The sequence below is a fragment of the Schistocerca piceifrons genome, chromosome 3, assembly GCF_021461385.2.
Source record: "Schistocerca piceifrons isolate TAMUIC-IGC-003096 chromosome 3, iqSchPice1.1, whole genome shotgun sequence".
NCBI lineage: Eukaryota > Metazoa > Arthropoda > Insecta > Orthoptera > Acrididae > Schistocerca > Schistocerca piceifrons.
This window is the reverse complement of record NC_060140.1, coordinates 364,300,112-364,320,263: the sequence shown is the minus strand read 5'-3', so window position 1 is coordinate 364,320,263 and position 20,152 is coordinate 364,300,112. Positions and strand designations below refer to the sequence as shown.

At 41.0% G+C, this 20,152-nt stretch overlaps 1 long non-coding RNA gene across 1 annotated transcript; it reads left to right on the top strand.

The window, feature by feature from the left end:
• Positions 1-1,706: 1,706 nt before the first annotated feature.
• On the top strand, positions 1,707-13,926 carry LOC124788199. Its single transcript, XR_007016068.1, has 2 exons — positions 1,707-1,966; positions 13,755-13,926. It is a non-coding gene; the product is annotated as an uncharacterized LOC124788199 (long non-coding RNA).
• Positions 13,927-20,152: the final 6,226 nt, after the last annotated feature.

Sequence of the window (20,152 nt, the reverse complement as noted above, 5' to 3'; positions counted from 1 at the left end):
ACAAGAGTAACTGTTTGTCACATAAAATTCTAGTACAGATAGTATTCAACGTAATGGCCAGTTAGATATACACTAACACAATCTTTACACTCGGGTACAGGGACACTACATTACCTCCATCCAGTGCAAAATCTCTATGTTGAGTTGAAGAGATAAAATGTGAGACGCAGTCTAATGGAAATCGAACACCTGCTACAATTGAACCATGAAATGGCTCCATTCAAAAGGGGTCAACACTGTGTTAAGATATTTATTGCACTAGGTGACAAGACGATTAATTCATTTCTTATATAACACGGGAATCCGCTGACGTATCGACAGCCGCACCCGCTCGTGCACTTTCTTGTCCGACTGAAACCGAAGTCCCCGCACCTCTTCCTTCAGTTCGCCAAAGATATGACAATCGCATTGTGAAAAATTTGGGCTTTCACAAGGTGAAAGTTCCGGGTTATACGGTGGATGTTGCAGTGTTTCCCAACCAGACCGCTGAAGCGCGGCCTTTGTCCCGTTGAGAATGTAGAGGTGGGCGTTGTCGTGTGGCAGGATGATTCCGTCCGACAGCGTTCCTTGGTGTTCTACGCTATGATGAGTCGCAGTTTCTAACAAGTGTCTTCATAACGCCGCGCATTCATTGCGGTTCCGCGTTCGAGGCACTTGACAAGTAGAGGGCTAATGCAGTGGAAGTGGAGTCATCATGTCCTTGCTGGAACATGTGTGAACAGAAGGAGATGTCGGGTGTTTTGACTGTTGGTTTCGCCGTTTGCCCTCGGGTTGTTGAAATGCTGCCGAACGGAATCACCTTGTCTCACGATAACGGCCGCCCCCAGACTGCCAAACGGACGAAGGATACGTTTCATGCAACATCCAACGTAAAGCCCGGATCTTTCACCGAGTGATATTCACATCTTTGGCGACCTGAAGAAAGACAGGCATGAATGCATGACTGCTCAGTACCGAAATCTGCAGCTATTTGAGGAAGGGTTGCATTTCTGTCACATTGAACAGTTCTCTTGAGTCCTTGTTGGTCTCGTTCTTGCAGTATCTTTTTTTCGGCCGCAGCGACGTCGAAGATTTGTTGTTTTACCGGATTCCTGATATTCACGGTACACTCGTGAAATGGTCGTACGAGAAAATTTCCACTTCATCGCTACCTTGGAGATGCTGTGTGCCATCACTCGTGCGCCGACTACAACACCATGTTCAAACTCATTTAAATCTTGATGACCTTGAATTGTAGCAGCAGTGACCGATCTAACAACTACGCCAGACACTTGTTGTCATATATAAGTGTTGCCGACCGCAGCGCCGTATTCTGCCTGTTTACATATCTCTGTATTTGAGTACGCATGCCTGTACCAGTTCCTTTCGTGCTTCAGTGTATAATACTACTGTTTGAAACGGCGTCTTATCCACCTCAGTAATGACACAAAAAATTCTTTGTTATTCCCCCTCAAATAGTTGCAGAAAGCTGCCAGTTGAACAAATGTTAAGTATCCTACAAACCGCACTCAGGTAAAATTCAACAACCCATTCATTAAGACAAGAGATTACTCGAAAGAGACGGCCAGTATCCACTCACTGATTTACATCACAGAGTTTTACTGTACAAGGGAGATACGTGATGTAAAAGGGTAATTTATTGATCACGAGATCCAGTTTTTACGAGCAGCCTATTCGCTGAAAGTAGTCAAGCTGCTCACCTTGAGAGTGCCAGGTGCAAGAATCCTGTAGCTTCCACGAGGCGAGTTATTCTGCGTCTTAAGGCCGTAGAGCAAACATGTGGCTGCGTCTGTTGTGTACGGTGTTTCTATTGCAAATAGTGTTCGTTGTTGGGGAGGAAACCGTGTCTCCACGCGCGACGCCTGCCGGAATAATGACCCAAAGAGAAGGTGACTCGTCTCAGAGTTGTCCTGAGGGATACATTAGCTTTCGGGAAGGCTGCATACAACCCTTCGACTTCTCGAAGGTAAGTGTTTTCTGATGTTTTGGTACACACGACTTATTTCCAAATAGCGATCACAAGTCTTCGTATACAGCCAGCTACGGGACAAGTACTCTAAGAAAAACACGTGCAGGTAGAGTGGTGCCAAATTCTAACATTATTCATTATCTACAGACAGTTTCTTGAAAAATGTATATAAAAATCAATTTCTTTCACGCATTCTTCGTTGTGCACATTAAATTTCCCTGAAATACAGATATTAGGTTAGAACAAAATTAGAGCTAACGCTAACTATCATACATTCTTTTCCTGGTATGTTCTCCGTCCCTTGGCTTTGAAGCATGGACAGGTTCATCTTCAGCGGTGAAACTTGCAGTGAATTACAGCGCATAAGCAATGCGTAGATCATGACAACAGCTTTAGTTCCAGAGAAACCAGCAGAATGTGCGGAGCTGTTTAACAACTTAAAATTTTTCTTCATCTTCACTTTTATAGGCAAAACAGAACCGTAAAGTAACCGTTTATGATATGAATTCAAGTAAACAGCTTCACCTGAGTTATTCATACTGTAGTCTGAACTTAAGTACAAGATATCTTGTTTATTCCCTACACAGTTTGTACGCAGTCCTTTAGTGTATAAATGTGAAACCCGTGCTGTAAGCAGCAGAGGCGGTTTGTGTTGTACACTTTTCATTAAGTGCAACGTACTGAATGATGCGTCATGGCAGTCTCCAGCCGACAGAAATTCTCACGTCGTGTGGAAAAAAGCTTATGATGGCTTCACTATTCTGCTCTAGGATTAAAGAAGACGTGCTAACGCTATTTTTATTACAGCTACTTCACCCTGAACAGTGAAAGACGCGCGTAGTGTTAGGCGCTGTCTGAGCAAGTGTCTAGAGGTAAACTACGTTTACAAAAGCATTTTCACTGCCTCAAACGAACTTGAAAACTATGTCATAATGAACTGCGCCTACTGCGTGAATGGAGTATTTGTGAACACCGGACAAAGAAAAATAGGATAAAAAGGACTGATGTAAAAACATCGCTCTCATAGGTCATCAATCGTTTTACGGCTTTGATGGGGTTCACTACGAGTTCCTTCTGCTGCTTTCTTCATCTCACAGAGACACTTGAACCCAAAACCATGAAGTATTTGTTCTTACTGCAACCTATGTCTTCCCCTGCGATCTTTGCCCTCTCCAGCTCACGCTTGTACCGCGGACGCTTTTCGCCTTATATCGTAACACACGAACTGTCATCCTGTTTCTTCTTCTGGTTAGTATTTTCCACACAATCATTTGCTCACCGATTCTACGGTCAACTTCCTCAATTATTACTAGTCCACTCATTTTACAGCATCATCCTGTAACAGTACATCTCAGACATTACGACTGTCATCGTTTCTGATTTTACCACAGCCTACCATTCACTTTGCGCTCTAGGTGTAAACTGTTAGTTGTATTTCTAATAGAGGCCACGTTTGGTGCATGTAACCATTCCAAGCGTTTCGCAGCACTTAAATCTACATGACTATTCTGCAGTTGAAATTAAGCGCTGGCATAAGGTTCATCGAACCACCTTTAAGCTGTTCCTCTACCGTCCTACTCTCGAATAGCGAGCGAGCTCTTATGTTATTACGATCTTTTCTCTCTGTGTAGATAGGTGCTAACAAAATGTTTCTGCATTCAGAGGAGAAGGTTGGTGACTGAAATTTAGTGAAAGTACCCTACCATGACGAAAAACGCCTTTGTTTTAATGACTCGCTTGTCACACCCATGAAACTCCCTGCCCTTCATTGAACTTTACGGATATCCTCCGTCAGTAACACCTGTTGTGGATCCCATACCACAAAGCAGTACTCCAGAAGAGGACGGACGAAATTACTGTAGGTCCTTTTAGTAGAACAGCTACATCTCGTAAATGTTCTGTCAATAAAGCACAGTCTTTGGTTTACTTTCCTCCAGCATTATCTACATGATCCTTCCAAGTAAAGTTATTCGAAAATTTAATCCGTACGCATTTAGTCTGAATTGTCAGCCTAGATTTGCCTGACTGACCTTGTGACGGCAATTTAGTGGATTGCTTTGAGTAATCAAGTGAATGACTTCTCATTTTTCATTATTTAGGGTAAACTGCCATTTTTGACACCGAACACATATCTTAACTAAATAATTTTCCGAGTGTTTTTGATCTTCTGATGACTTTACGAGACGGTAAAAGTGCAAACAATCTAAGAGGGCAGCCCCGACTTTCTACTAAACCGTTTATTTAGATTAGGAACAGCATCTACATCTACATCTACTTGATTACTCTGCTATTCACAATAAAGTGCCTGGCAGAGGTTTCTCTACCGCTCCACTCTCGAAAGGCCGCGGAAAAAAATGTTCGCTTAAATTTTTCTGTTGAAGCCCTAATTTCTCTTACTTTATCGTGAGGATCATTTCTCCCTATATAGGTAGGTGCCAACAGAATATTTTCGCAATCGGAGGAGAAAAGTGGTGATTGAAATTTCATGAGAAGATCTCGTAGCAGCGATAAAGACCTTTGTTTTAATGATTGCCGCTCCAATTCACGTATCATGTCTGTGGCATTACCTCCCCTGTTTCGCTTTAATACAAGACGAGCTGCCCTCCTTTCAACATTTTTGATGTCATCCGTCAGTCCCACCTGATGCGGATCCCACACCGCACAGCAATACTCCAGGATAGGGCGGACAAGCGTGGTGTAAGCAGTCTCTTTAGTAGACCTGTTGCATCTTCTACATGTTCTGCCAATGAGTGGCAGTCTTGGGTTTGTTATCCCCACAACATTATCTACGTGACCAAACCAGTTTAGGTTATTTGTAACTGTAGTCCCTAAGTATTTAGTTGACTTTACAGCCTTCAGATTTCTGTGACCTACCACGTAAAGGAATTTTAGCGGATTTCTTTTAGTAGTCATGGGAATAACTTCAAATTTTTCTTTATTGAGGGTCGATTGCCACTTTTCGCACCATACAGATATCCTATCTAAATAATTTCGTAATTCGTTTTGGTCATAGATCAGGAACAATAGAGAGCCTATAACACTTCTTTGGGGAACGTCGGAAATTACTTCTGATGTACTCGGTGACTTTCCGTCTATTATTACTACGAATTGTGATCTTTCTGATAGAAAATCACTAATCCAATTGCACAACTGAGGCAATATTCCATAGGCACGCAGTTTGGTTAAAAGACGCTTGTGAGGAAAGGTGTCGAAAGCCTTCTGAAAATCTAAAATAAGGAAACAATTTGGCATCATCATTCAATAACACTCGTTACTTCATCAGTATAAAGAGCTAGTTATGTTTCACAAGAACGATATTTTCTGAATCCGTGTTGACTACGTGTCAATAAATCGTTTTCTTCGAGGTAATTCATAATGTTCGAACATAGTATATGTTCCAAAACCCTACTGCAAATGGTCGTTAGTGATATGGGTCTGTAATTCAGCGAATAATTGCTATTTCCCTTTTTAGGTATTGGTGTGACTTGAGCAATTTTCCAGTCCTTAGGTACGGACATTTCTGTGAGCGAGTGGTTGTATATAGTTGCTAAATATGGAGCTATTGAATCTGCATACTCTGAAAGGAAACTGACTGGTATACAATCTGGACCAGAGCCTCTATTAAGTGATTTAAGCTGCTTTGCTACACCGAGCATATCTACTTCTATATTTCTCATCTTGGCAGTTTTTCTTGTTTGGAATTCAGGAATATTTATTTAGTCTTCTTTGGTGAGGAAGTTTCGGAAAATCGTGTTTAAAAATCTTCTTCAGTGGCACTGTCATCAGTGACTTCCCCGTTGTTATCGCACAGTGAAGGTATTGACTGCGTCTGGCCACTGCTGTGTTTTATGTAAAGCCAACATCTTTTTCGGTCGTCTGCCAGATTCCGACACAGAGTTTCGTTGTAGAAATTATTAAAAGTGTCTCTCATTGAAGTACACGCTGTATTTCAAACGCCTGCAAAACTTTTCCTATCTTGAGGATTTTGTGTTCTTTTAAATTTGACATGCTTTTTTCGTTGCTTCTCCAACAGTTATCTGATCCGTTTTGTGTACCGTGGAGGAAGAGAACCATCACTTATTAATTTATGTGGTATATATCTCTCAACTGCCGTGGATACTGTCTCTTTGAAATCATTCCACATCTTTTCTACGTTTACATGATCAGAACGGATGGAGTGGAGACCGTCTCTTAAAAAGGCGTTAAGAGCATCTTTATCAGCTTTTTTTAAATAGATGCACTTTGCGTTTCTCTTTGATGGCTTTGGGTGTTGCGGTATTCAACCTAGCACCAACTGCCTTGTGGTCGCTAATCCCTTCATCCGTCATGATACTCCCCATTTGTTCACGATTATTTGTTGCCTTGAGGTCAAGTATGCTTTCACAACCATTTACGCTTCGAGGGCGCTCATGATCTAATTGTTCAAAATGATGTTCTGAGAAAGGATTCAGTACAATTTCGGATGACCGTCTACGCCTGCCACCGGCTTGAAACGTATAACTTTTCCAGCATATCGAGGGTAGATTGAAGTCACCACTGACTATAAGTTTATGAATGGGATAGCTATTTGAAATGAGACCCAAGTTTTCTGTGATCTGCTCTGCAACTATATCTTCTGAATCGGGGGAGGGGGGGGGGGGGTTCGGTAAAAAGATCCAATTGATAGTTTAGTCAGATTGTCAAGAGGGTCTGTAACACTTCCCTGGGGAACGCCAGATGTCACTTCTGTTTCACTCGATGACTTTCCTTCAATCACTAAAAACTGTGACCATTGTGACAGGAAGTCACGAATCCAGCCGCGCAACGGAGACCATATACGAGTACCATAGTTAGGCAGTAGAGAAGAAGTCTCTTGAGAGGAACGTGTCAACAGTCTCAGGGAAATATAGAAACATGGAACGAATCTGAGATCCCCTGTCAACATCACTCGTTGCTTCGCGTGAATCCATTGCTAGCTTTGTTTCACAAGAACGACATTTTCTGAATTTGTGCTGACTATGCGTCAGTAGATCGTTTTCTTCGAGGTGATTCAGACTCCCATTTCAAGTCATCGTTAGTGATATGGGTCTGTAATTCAGCGTACTAACACAATTACCCTTTTTGAGTATTACTGTGACTTGTGAAACTTCCCAGTGTTTAGGTACCAGTCTTTCGTTGAGTGATAAGTTCTATATGGTTGCCAGGTTTGGGACTACTGTATTAGCGTTCTCAGAAAGCAATGTAATCGGAATACCGTCAGGACCGGAGGACTTTGCTTTATTTGCTTGATTTCAGCTACTTCACAACACCGAGGGTATTAACTCCTTCGTTACTCATATTGGCAGTGTCCTTGATTCCCATTTTGGAACCATCACTTCGTCTTCAGAATAGACAACACAAATACTCTAAAGTCTGTTACATCACTAGTTTTTATAATTTTTAAAAATAACAGCAAATTTTTATACATTAACCTTTGGTGGTTTTCAGATGTTGTTGTTGTTGTGGTCTTCAGTCCTGAGAATGGTTTGATGCAGCTCTCCATGCTACTCTATCCTGTGCAAGCTTCTTCATCTCCTAGTACCTACTGCAACCTACATCCTTCTGAATCTGCTTAGTGTATTGATCTCTTGGTCTCCCTCTACGATTTTTACCCTCCACGCTGCCCTCCAATGCTAAATTTGTGATCCCTTGATGCCTCAAAACATGTCCTACCAACCGATCCCATCTTCTAGTCAAGTTGTGCCACAAACTTCTCTTCTCCACAATCCTATTCAAAACCTCCTCATTAGTTACGTGATCTACCCACCTTATCTTCAGCATTCTTCTGTAGCACCACATTTCGAAAGCTTCTATTCTCGTCTTGTCCAAACTGGTTATCGTCCATGTTTCACTTCCATACATGGCTACACTCCATACAAATACTTTCAGAAACGACTTCCTGACACTTAAATCAATACTCGATGTTAACAAATTTCTCTTCTTCAGAAACGATTTCCCTGCCACCGCCAGTCTACACTTTATATCCTCTCTACTTCGACCATCATCAGTTATTTTACTCCCTAAATAGCAAAACTCCTTTACTACTTTAAGTGTCTCATTTCCTAATCTAATCCCCTCAGCATCAGCCGATTTAATTTGACTACATTCCATTATCCTCGGTTTGCTTTTGTTGATGTTCATCTTATATCCTCCCTTCAAGACACTGTCCATTCTGTTCAACTGCTCTTACAAGTCCTTTTCTGTCTCTGACAGAATTACAATGTCATCAGCGAACCTCAAAAGTTTTTACTTCTTCTCCATGAATTTTAATACCTACTCCGAATTTTTCTTTTGTTTCCTTTACTGCTTGCTCAATATACAGATTGAATAACATAGGGGAGAGGCTACAACCCTGTCTCACTCCTTTCCCAACCACAGCTTCCCTTTCATGCCCCTCGATTCTTGTAACTGCCATCTGGTATCTGTACAAATTGTAAATAGCCTTTCGCTCCCTGTATTTTACCCCTGCCACCTTCAGAATTTGAAAGAGAGTATTCCAGTTAACGTTGTCAAAAGCTTTCTCTAAGTCTACAAATGCTAGAAACATAGGTTTGCCTTTTCTTAATCTTTCTTCTAAGATAAGGCGTAAGGTTAGTATTGCCTCACGTGTTCCAACATTTCTACGGAATCCAAACTGATCTTCCCCGAGGTCCGCTTCTACCAGTTTTTCCATTCGTCTGTAAAGAATTCGTGTTAGTATTTTGCAGCTGTGACTTATTAAACTGATAGTTTGGTAATTTTCACATCTGTCAACTTCTGCTTTCTTTGGGATTGTAATTATTATATTCTTCTTGAAGTCTGTGGGTATTTCGCCTGTCTCATACATCTTGCTCACTAGATGGTAGAGTATTGTCATGACTGGCTCTCCCAAGGCCATCAGTAGTTCTAATGGAATGTTGTCTACTCCCGGGGCCTTGTTTCGACTCAGGTCTTTCAGTGCTCTGTCAAACTCTTCACGCAGTATCTTATCTCCCATTTCATCTTCATCTTCATCTACATCCTGTACAGAGGCAAGGATGAATTAAAAAGAATAGTAACACAAAGAAAAGAACTATTCCTCGCCAAAGACTTTAGTAAATATATGGTTTTCAGATACATTTACTAAAGTCTTTGGCGAGGAATAGTTCTTTTCTTTGTGTTACTCTTCTTTTTAATTCATCCTTGCCTCTTCCATCAATCATTATCTTGCTTCCTAGACAGGAGAATTCCTTCACCCAGTCTATTATTCATTAGTTTTGTGTTAAGTTTATTGTTAAACTCATTTCTGTTGCTCCTCAGTACTATCATTCTTTGATTTACAGTAGTTCATTATGGTCTGTTGTTGTGGTCTTTAATCCTGAGACTGGTTTCATGCAGCTCTCCATGCTATTCTATCCTGTGCAAGCTTCTTCATTATGATTTGCTCAGTACATTGAACAAGTTCTTGTGTTGTTTTTAATCCTCACAGTGAGCAGCCATGTCATCAACGGATCTTCTAAGCGTTATTTTTCACTTTCAATTTCAACTGCAATTCTGTAGCTTTATTTCATGTCCATTACTGCTTCTTGTTATACAGGTTGAATAGTGGGGGACAAACACTGCATCTCTACCTTCGACCCATTCTACTCTAACAACTTCTCTTTTGGTATTCCATTCTTATTGTACCTTCCTGTTTATACTACATTTTGAATAATATACGGCTTTCCCAATGACATTTACCTTTTTATGATCAGATTTCAAAATTATTGAGCCACTTCATACTGTCGAAAACGTTTTCTAGTCGAAAAATTGTACGGGAGGCCTGTGATTTTTCTTAAGTTTTCCTTTTATTGTCAAGAGTAACATTAGACATACTTTTCCAGTGCCGTTATAAAGCTTAACCAGGAGCAGATATAGACTCAAATCACAATTTAGTAGTGATGAAGAGTGGATTGAAGTTCAAGAGACTAGTCATGAAGACTGAATATTCAAAGAAATTGGGTACGGAAGTATTAAGGAATGACGAGACACGCTTGAAGTTCTCAAAAGCTGTAGATACAGCAATGATGAATAGCTCAGTAGTACAGTTGAATGGACACGTCTAAAAATGGCAATCACAGAAGTTGGAAAATAAACTTATATGCAGAGAAGGTAGCCGCAAAAACGCCATGAGTAATATAAGAAATACTTCAGTTGCTAGATGAAAGAAGGAAATACAAAAAAATTCAGGGAAATTCAGGATTACAGAAATACAAGTTGCTGAATAATGAGATTAATACGTAGTGCAGTGAAGCTATGACGAGATAGCTGCATGAAAAATGTGAAGAAATCGAAAAAGAAATTATTGTACGAAGGACTGATTCAGCATATAGGGAAGTCAAAAGAAACTTCCGTAAAATTAAAAGCAAGGGAAGTAACATTAAGAGTGCAACGGGAATTCAGCTGTTAAGTGCAGAGGAGAGAGCGGATAGGTGGAAAGAGTACATTGCAGGCCTGTGTGCAGGTGAAGATTTGTCTTGATTATAGTAATTGATTTAGGTTGAAATATTTCATTTGATGCAATTCTTGTAATATAGATAAATAGAAGATGATAGAAGAAGAAAGAGGAGTGGATTTAGAAGACATAAGGGATCCAGTATTAGAATCAGAAGAGAGCTCTGTAGGGTTTAATATCAATTAAGGCAGAAAGGATAGATTACATTGCATCAGAATTTCTAAAATAATTAGGGGAAGAGGCAACAAAACGACAATTTACGTTGTTGTGAAGAATGTATTAATCTGGCGAGATACCATTTGACCTTCGGAAAAATGTCATCCACACAATTCCGAAAACTGCAAGAGCTGACAAGTGTGAGACTCATCGCACAATCAGCTTAACACCTCAGCTTATGAGCGTAATTCAAATGAAATGAACAGAGCTGGAGCGTGAGACCATGAGTGGATGTCAGAAGGACGACGGACAATCTGGGCTGGTTTACGTAATATAGGGAAAAATCCATGCAGTGACTCAGTGGATGGTCTGTTGATTGCTACAGAAAACATCCGCGTGCCAAAGGTATAATTTAACTACCGACCGTAGTGCATAGGAAGGTCTGTGGGAGGCTGATGGGGATCATGATAATGAGTAAAGCAATGTTCATTGATGTAACAAATGGTACCCTGTAACATCAACAGATGACTAATTTTCAGACGACTCGAGCTAGCTTGAATGGTTGCGTAATATGTGTGTACAACATCCCTTCTGGATCACATTGGTTCGTCCTACGTTCACGTTGGATGCAATCGGACACTGGACGTGGTTTCACCGCTCGTTTTAGATACTTCCTTATTTTCTCAGTCACTTGCGTCCTCAGGATTCCTCCTCACGTATCAAATACCTGTCATCATGCCACAGCTGCAATACCAGATCAGTCCAGTCCAGTATCTTGGTTGTATCTTTGCATAACACTAAATCCATCTCCATCTCCTGCCCCGTACGGCAATGCGATTGTGGAACAATTTATCCTGTAATCTACGTCTTATCAAAAACCACTCTGCATTCAAGACAAGATTAAATCTTCATCTGTTACCATCGGCGTTGCTTCCCCACCGGTATATATCAGACGCTTTCTTTCTGTCCAACGGGAACCAGTATCTCTCTCACATTGTAGACTATGTGTGCTTTCCTGAACCCTTTCCATTTCTGTTGTCTTCCTTCCATCACACCAGTTCATTTTAACTTATTATTTCTCCATTTTTCAGTGATCAGTCAACTTCTTGACGCACTTCGGTTTCTTCTGTGCTGTTTCCCCATGCTTCCGTTAGAAGTCACTATTATCATTCGACACGAACGTAATGAGAAATTCGCTTAATACGATGTTACGGGGCCGCGCTGAAAAGTAATGCCTCCAAGTTTTTATTTGACCCTTCTTAAGGTTTTTTAAATAAAACAAACGTCATTAAAATTCTACGTATTTATTCTTCATGTCTGCATATTTTGTTCCAACATACTTACTCTGGTAATTCACACATCTTTCTCAACGAGAGACCATTTTGTTGATAACTTCACTGTAGGATGTTCGGCTTTGTTGACGGAGCCCCAACCTCAGCTCTGCTTGCACCGCTTCATCATCATCAAAGTGAAATCCTCGAAGGTGTTCTTTAAGCTATGGAAAGGAGATGAAAATCGGAAGGGGTGAAGTCGAGACGGTTCGGATGATGGAAGACGGCTATCGCAGTGCTCGTGTATGGTCTGTAGTTGTCATGCTGAACGAGACGACGCTCCTTGTGTGACTGAACTCTTTGAACTCGAAACTCGATGACAGCGCGCTGTTTCTCACGCATCGACGTGGTAATGTAACACGCCGCCTTTTTACACGCTACGTTTAGGAACCCTCTTGGGACAAGAACTGCAGATATGTAGACATGAAGAATAAAATTGTACAATTTTAATAATGTTTGCTTTATTTAAAAAAAATAATTAACAGTTTCCGCACAGGAAATTCGCAGTGATTACTTTTCAGAACACCCTCGTAAAAAGATTCAAATTTCCTAAAATTCATGTAACCATTCCAATTCACATTGTCATTTTTATATTAATAATAATTATTATTATTAATGTTATTAACACATATCAGTCCTGTGTTATAAGAGTTGTAGTGTTGGCTCACTAAGAACATCTGGGTGGATGTAAGAGTCAACCTGAAGGCCGTTCTATCTGATGTAAATGCATAAAGATATTGAAATCAATAAATAAACCATTTCATCTAAAATATTCTTAATCTGTGTGTTATCTAGGCGCTTTACAGCTAAGACGCAAATTTCATGCAATTAAAACTAGTTACGATCGAGTTTTGAGGTCTGGAGGCAAACGGAAATCTCTACAGTTACCTTGTCTTACAGGAACTTTTATGTAATTGCTGAATATGAAAATATTACTAAAAACAGCTTGAGAAATAATATGGACAACTGTCTTGCTTCAGTACGATCATTGGTGAACTTTATATGCCACGATCACATGAAATTCGGAGATATGGTACTAAATTATTTTTCAAAAATCGTGCCGTGTACGGTAGTCGTATGGAATATACTATATAAAACTTATCTAGTGAATTACGAAATTCCGAATCAGGTTGAAAGAATATATCCACTTATCAATGACAGCCTTAAGGTGATAGCCATAACTTTCAAATTACGAAATTGTTACTGATTCTTGGGATTAATAAAAAGACTGGAAGTTGTAGATACGGCTTTTCTCCCCACGGAAACAACAATGCTTTGCACAAACACACATCATACCCTCTCACAAGACAGTAACACAAGTCATAGTCTACTAAGATATATGTAATGTAATAAGAAGCAGGCCTACATCATGAGTTACGGTTATTGAAAATTTAAGCACTTAGTATTTACATCATGTAGTATACTATCAAATGTATAAACTAAACAGCGCTGCAGAAAACAATAATTAGACTAAAATGATGACTTGCCATGTAGTAGCAACGCTTCTGTAATCTACAATGGAAGATGATACAACAACTGTCTTAGGAATGTGCATTTATGTAGTGGCTAGGCCCTGAGATTTATAGTTGCGGAACGCAACGCGTCAACATTACCGGCTAAATGTTTCATAATTCAGAATTTCGTATTTTAGTCTTACATTATGATCAAAGTTTTGAACTTTAAAATGGTTGAAATAGGTTCTGGCCACTACAATACGCTATGATTTGTTGAACACGAACATTTAGTCTGATATTGGCTTCTTTTTCTTTTATACTGTACGCTCATGTTACTTCTTGCAATTGTGTAACTCAAGCTTTTCTATTTCCAGGTCAAGAACAGGTGAAGGAATAGAGACCAAGAGAAGAGAAACACATAATAACTGCCATGAATTACTGTACCATCCTCAGTCTATCAACCGCATTAACCGAACATCATTTCACTGTAAATTAACCAAAAGAACAAATAATAAATGACTACAATTAATACATAGATAAAGATTATTTTTGTACTACAAATATTTATTTATGCATTTCACCTTACAGATCATCCAGTTACTTCGATTTAACTAAATTAATTTAATCTTGTCCTATCTTACTAGTCACGAAACACGCGAACGGAAACGTAGTCTGGCGGCTGATTGTATCAGGAAAATGATTGCAGTATTCTAGGTGAGTAAGATGGAACACTGTCAACAGATTTTCCGAGGAATTTAATTCATTTCCGTCAAGTATTTTGATTACTGTACACCAATAATCAGCGGATTGATCGATACATATTATGATGGGACGCGTGCCATTTTATCTAACGTTATGTTATGTGGATAGGCTAAGACGTCGCGTTGTATGAGTACCGATTCCTGCACGAGGACAAGCCATCTTGATTTTAAGCATTTTATTTACAGTTTTCATTTCAGAGACTGTTCTGAATACTCTGTTCCAAAAGCACTTTGGCTTTGTGACACCAGATTTGTAGTTAGTAAACATGTCGTTTTCCAGGGCACGTACTAGTAATGTTCGATATAGTGTTTGCTTCCATCTTGTACCATACGCCATTCCTCTGCCCAAAGTCACGTTGTCACACTATCGACGTATCCATAAAGCGACCGAAGGTTTCTGCTTTAACATCTCCTAACAGAGTGTCAATTAACCGCTTAGGCATTTGTAATGTACCACGATCGTAATACTGACAGCTATCGGCTGATCGACAAATTACTAAAGCAACACCTCTGCATGCAATCAGAGAGACAGTAAAGTTTTTCATGGAGTTGCAGTAATAGCAACAAGGCATTGGAACAGTTAATGTATACTGTGAACACAGTGACATGCAAGTCGTAGTAATAACTCACAAGTCTACAGTATAGTTACAGCCTAACACGGAAATAGTATGAGGACTGAAGAAATCACACATATTGAAAGTATTCTTAGTCTAGAAATTACACTCATTCAAAGTACTCTTCAAATAGTATAAGAAATCTACTGCGAATTGACGTAACACTTAGTACATATGTTCTGAAGTCCTACTAAGGAGTACATCTACGTCTACATCTACATCTACATCTACATCTACATCCATACTCCGCAAGCCACCTGACGGTGTGTGGCGGAGGGTGCTTTGACTACCTCTATCGGTTCTCCCTTCTATTCCAGTCTCGTATTGTTCGTGGTAAGAAAGATTGTCGGTATGCCTCTGCGTGGGCTCTAATCTCTCTGATTTTATCCTCATGGTCTCTTCGCGAGATGTACGTAGGAGGGAGCAATATTGTTTGACTCCTCGGTGAAGGTATATTCTCGAAACTTCAGCAAAATCCCGTACCGAGCTACTGAGCGTCTCTCTTGCAGAGTCTTCCACTGGAGTTTATCTACATCTCTGTAACGCTTTCGCGATTACTAAATGATCCTGTAATGAAGCGCGCTGCTCTCCGTTGGATCTTCTCAATCTCTTCTATCAACCTCATCTGGTACGGATCCCACACTGATGAGCAATATTCAAGCAGTAGGCGTACAAGTGTACTGTAACCTACTTTCTTTGTTTTCGGATTGCATTTCCTTAGGATTCTTCCAATGAATCTCGGTCTGGCATCTGCTTTACCGACGATCAACTTTATATGATCATTCCATTTTAAATCACTCCTAATGCCTACTCCCAGATAATTTATGGAATTAACTGCTTCTAGTTGCTGACCTGCTATATTGTAGCTAAATGATAAAGGATATTTCTTTCTATGTATTCGCAGCACATTACACTTGTCTACATTGAGATTCAATTGCTATTCCCTGCACCATGCGTCAATTCGTTGCAGATCCTCCTGCATTTCAGTACAGTTTTCCATTGTTAAAATCTCTCGATATACCACAGCATCATCCGCAAAAAGCATCAGTGAACTTCCGATGTTATCCACAAGGTCATTTATGTATATTGTGAACAGCAACGGTCCTACGACACTCCCCTGTGGCACACCTGAAATCACTCTTACTTCGGAAGACTTCTCTCTATTGAGAATGACATGCTGCGTTCTGTTATCTAGGAACTCTTCAATCCAGTCAGACAACTGGTCTAATAGTCCATATGCTCTTACTTTGTTCATTAAACGACTGTTGGGATCTGTATCGAACGCCTTGCAGAAGTCAAGAAACACGGCATCTTCCTGGGAACCCGTGTCTATGGCCCTCTGAGTCACATGGACGAATAGCGCGAGCTGTGTTTCACACGAACGTCTTTTTCGAAACCCATGCTGATTCATACAGAGAAGATTTCTAGTCTCCAGAAAAGTCATTATACTCGAACATAATACGTATCCCAAAATTCTACAACTGATCGACGTTAGAGATATAGGTCTATAGTTCTACACATCTGTTCGACGTCCCTTCCTGGAAACGGGGATGACCTGTGCCCTTTTCCAACCCTTTGGAACACTACATTCTTTGGAACACTACGCTCTTCTAGAAACGTACGGTACACCGCTGCAAGAAGGGGGGCAAGTAATAATTATCCAAGTAATGGAGCTTTTAAGTAATATTTAACAATGACGGTTAATACAATATTCACTAAGTGAAATTAATATTTATCAAAAGTTAAGTGGTCTCTGAACATAATTGCAAAGTTACTTCTCTTTTAAAAAAGTTACATGAAAGTAATGCAAAATTTACTCGTAAAATGCATTTCAGAAAGGCACTTTCACAATTCAGTTTCAAAACTATGCATGAGAGGCGTTAGTGAACGATCAATAAAAGTTCGTTCAGTAACAAGGGATGCATATAGACGTTTATGTATGCAATTTAGACTCAACTTGCTATCGGAATAATCATTTCAGAACAATGAATTAAAATCACTGTGTACACGTTTGCTTACAATAGGACTGCCGTTGGACTGCAGTCAGATATTTGCACCTAGGACCGGGACCTGTCTCAGAGAAAAATCAACTATCAAATAAATTACTTAACAAATTTTCACATTCCATCATATATTGAAAGAGGTTGAATGCATATGAACTGAGAAAGTCCGTAACTTCCTCTAAAGGTTTTGGAATTCCAGAAATCAAATTTCTCACTACAGCGACGTGTGCGTTATTTTGCAGCTTCTCCCCAGCAGACTTAAACTGTGTACAGGATCGGCACTCGCCCCTGCAACGAGGCCTTCCAGGCCCGGTGTATGGCCCTCACAGCTTCACTTATGCCACTAACTACCTTACTCCTCATTTCCAGAGTTTACAGCATTTTCCTCCATAACTTGTTGGCTTATCAAGGTTCTTCGTCGGCACCCGGTCTGGCACAGAGTGTTGTCATGACGTTTAAACACAGAAAGCACGCCGTTGTAGAGTAAAAAACATCTTTCCGGAAACAACTTCCTAGATATGGAGAGAGGCAAAGTCCTTTCTCGGAATATCTTTACTCCCAGGAGCGCAGGACCTGAAAGGCATGTTAGGGAGCTACTGGTAAGAAAGGGAGAAGTGCTTGATAAAGGGGAAGTGCAGCTGTCAGACTGAGCTGTGAGGCACGCTATTACTATTTCACTAGATACGAGCACTGCCTGTGGCAGACAATGTTCCGAGTTTGAATCTCTATTCGGAACCCTGTTCTTGGACTTCTTAAGCGCTGTTTCGATCGTGCTCATTGTCGGCGATAGCGTACCAGCATTCTGGGCATAAAGAAAATTAAACTGTTACTTCCAAAAACAAGTACAGAGGTATAAACATACGGAAACAACGCACGAAATGCATGCTTGAACATAAAGCGAACGCAACCCAAGCCTGCAGCTTGTATTTGACAACGAGCGGCACCTGCGCAAAGTCGTCAATAGGTTGCAAATATCCCTCGTGGACAGCGTTGTGTTCTGTGCTGCTCTGAGAGCATTAAGCACTATTCTGACTTGATTATCCTGATAATAAGTTCAGTATGAATTACATATGTAACGTTTCTATGGGTATGAATTACATAATCACGTTTCTACACACCACTTATTATTGATCAAGCAAGTAAAATACACTACTGGCCATTAAAATTGCTACACCACGAAAATGACGAGCCAAAGACGTGAAATTTAGTCGGCAGGAAGAAGATGCTGTGATATGCAAATAATTAGCTTTTCAGAGCATTCACACAAGGTTGGCGACGGTGGCGACACCTACAACGTGCTGACGTGAAGAAAGCTTCCAGGTGATTTCTCATACACAAACAGCAGTTGACCGGCGTTGCCTGGTGAAACGTTGTTGGCGCCTCGTGTAAGGAGGAGAAATGCGTACCATCACGTTTCCGACATAGATAAATGTAGGATTGTAGCCTATCGCCATTGTTGTTTATCGTATTGCAAAACTGCTGCTCGCGTTGGTCGAGATCCAATGACTGTTAGCAGAATATGGAATCGGTGGGTTCAGCAGGGTATTACGGAACGCCGTGCTGGATCCAAACGGCCTCGTATCACTAGCAGTCGAGATGACAGGCATCTTATCCGCATGGCTGTAACGGATCGTGTAGCCACGTCTCGATCCCTGAGTCAACAGGTAGGGACGTTTGCAAGACAACAAAAATCTACACTAACAGTTCGACGACGTTTGCAGCAGCAGGGACTATCAGCTCGGAGTTACCCTTGACGCTGCAACACAGACAGGAGCGCCTGCGATGGTGTACTTAACGACGAACCTGGGTGCACGAATGGCAAAACGTCATCTTTTCGTATGAATCCAGGTTCTGTTTACAGCATCATGATGGTCGCATCCGTGTTTGGCGACATCGCGGTGAACGCACATTGGAAGCGTGTACTCGTCATCGCCATACTGGCGTATCACCCGGCGTGATGGTAAGGGGTGCCATTGGTTACACGTCTCGGTCACCTCTTGTTCTCATTGACGGCACTCTGAACAGTGAACATTACAATTCAGATGTGTTACGACCCGTGGCTCTGCCCTTCATTCGATCCCTGCGAAACCCTACATTTCAGAAGGATAATGCACGACCGCATGTTGCAGGTCCTGTACGGGCCTTTCTGGATACAGAAAATGTTCGACTTCTGCCCTGGCCAGCTCATTCTCCTGATCTCTCACCAATTTAAAACGCCTGGTCAATGGTGGCCGAGCAACTGGCTCGTCACAATACGCCAGTCACTACTCTTGATGAGCTGTGATATCGTGTAAAGCTGCATGGGTAGCTGTACTACCTGTACACGCCATCCAAGCTCTGTTTGACTCAATGCCCAGGCGTATCAAGGCCGTTATTACGGCCAGAGGTGGTTATTCTGGGTACTGATTTCTCAGGATCTATGCACCCAAATTGCGTGAAAATGTAATTACATGTCAGTTCTAGTATAATATATTTTTCCAACAAACACCCGTTTATCATCAGCATTTCTTCTTGGTGTAGCAATTTTAATGGCCAGTAGTCTAGTTATCTGTAGTCCACTCTTGTACACTCGGCTTTTAAGATACCCTCGCAAGAAAAAATACGGAGCGTATGGAGTGGGGAGGGGGGGGGGGAGGGGGGGGGGAGGGGGGGGGGATGGTAGGTCAGTAAATCGGGGTGCCAAAAGATTTTTGGGGTCACCAAGGAAACTGATTACAAGTTGCATGGGAGTTACAAATTGTGACACGTTGCTCCAGCTTGATAGAAATAATCTTCTGTAAGTTCAAATTCATCCAGGTGCTCCACAAAGGTATAGTGGATGACTGTATAAATTGCAGTGTCTACGGTCGTATCAAAGAAAATGGGACCAACAATCCTATAAGGTGACAATGCGCACCACAGTCCAACCTTTCATCGTTCAGTGGTATTGCGTGGGCTACAGTCGTTTACACCAGCCCAGTATCTGCTGGTTTGTGTGTTGATGTAGACTGACCGATGGAACCAAGCCTCATCTGCAGACAATGTCTGGACGTTGAGTAAGACTTGCCGACAGTGACACATGATCTGTTTGTTGCAGTGTTTGCATCATGTGTTTTCTGTGTGGTCGCAATGCCGATTTTTTCGGGCTCTGTGACATGTGTCACATGAAATGTCTGTCTCCTGGCTCAATCGGCCCAACGGTTTCCCTGGAGATACCTCAGTGCGTCTCCGTACATTGTCAATAACTTATCCACTAAGTGATGTACTGTCATTTTTTAGTGCAGCACTGCACCAGTTGTCTCCGGCTTCCTAAATATCGATGAGATTGTGGCATTTGTTGAATTTTCTCCTGGACGCCAGTTGTTTTTTAACCAATGAGTCTGTCTTCCAAGATGTTTTCACAATAAAATTTCGC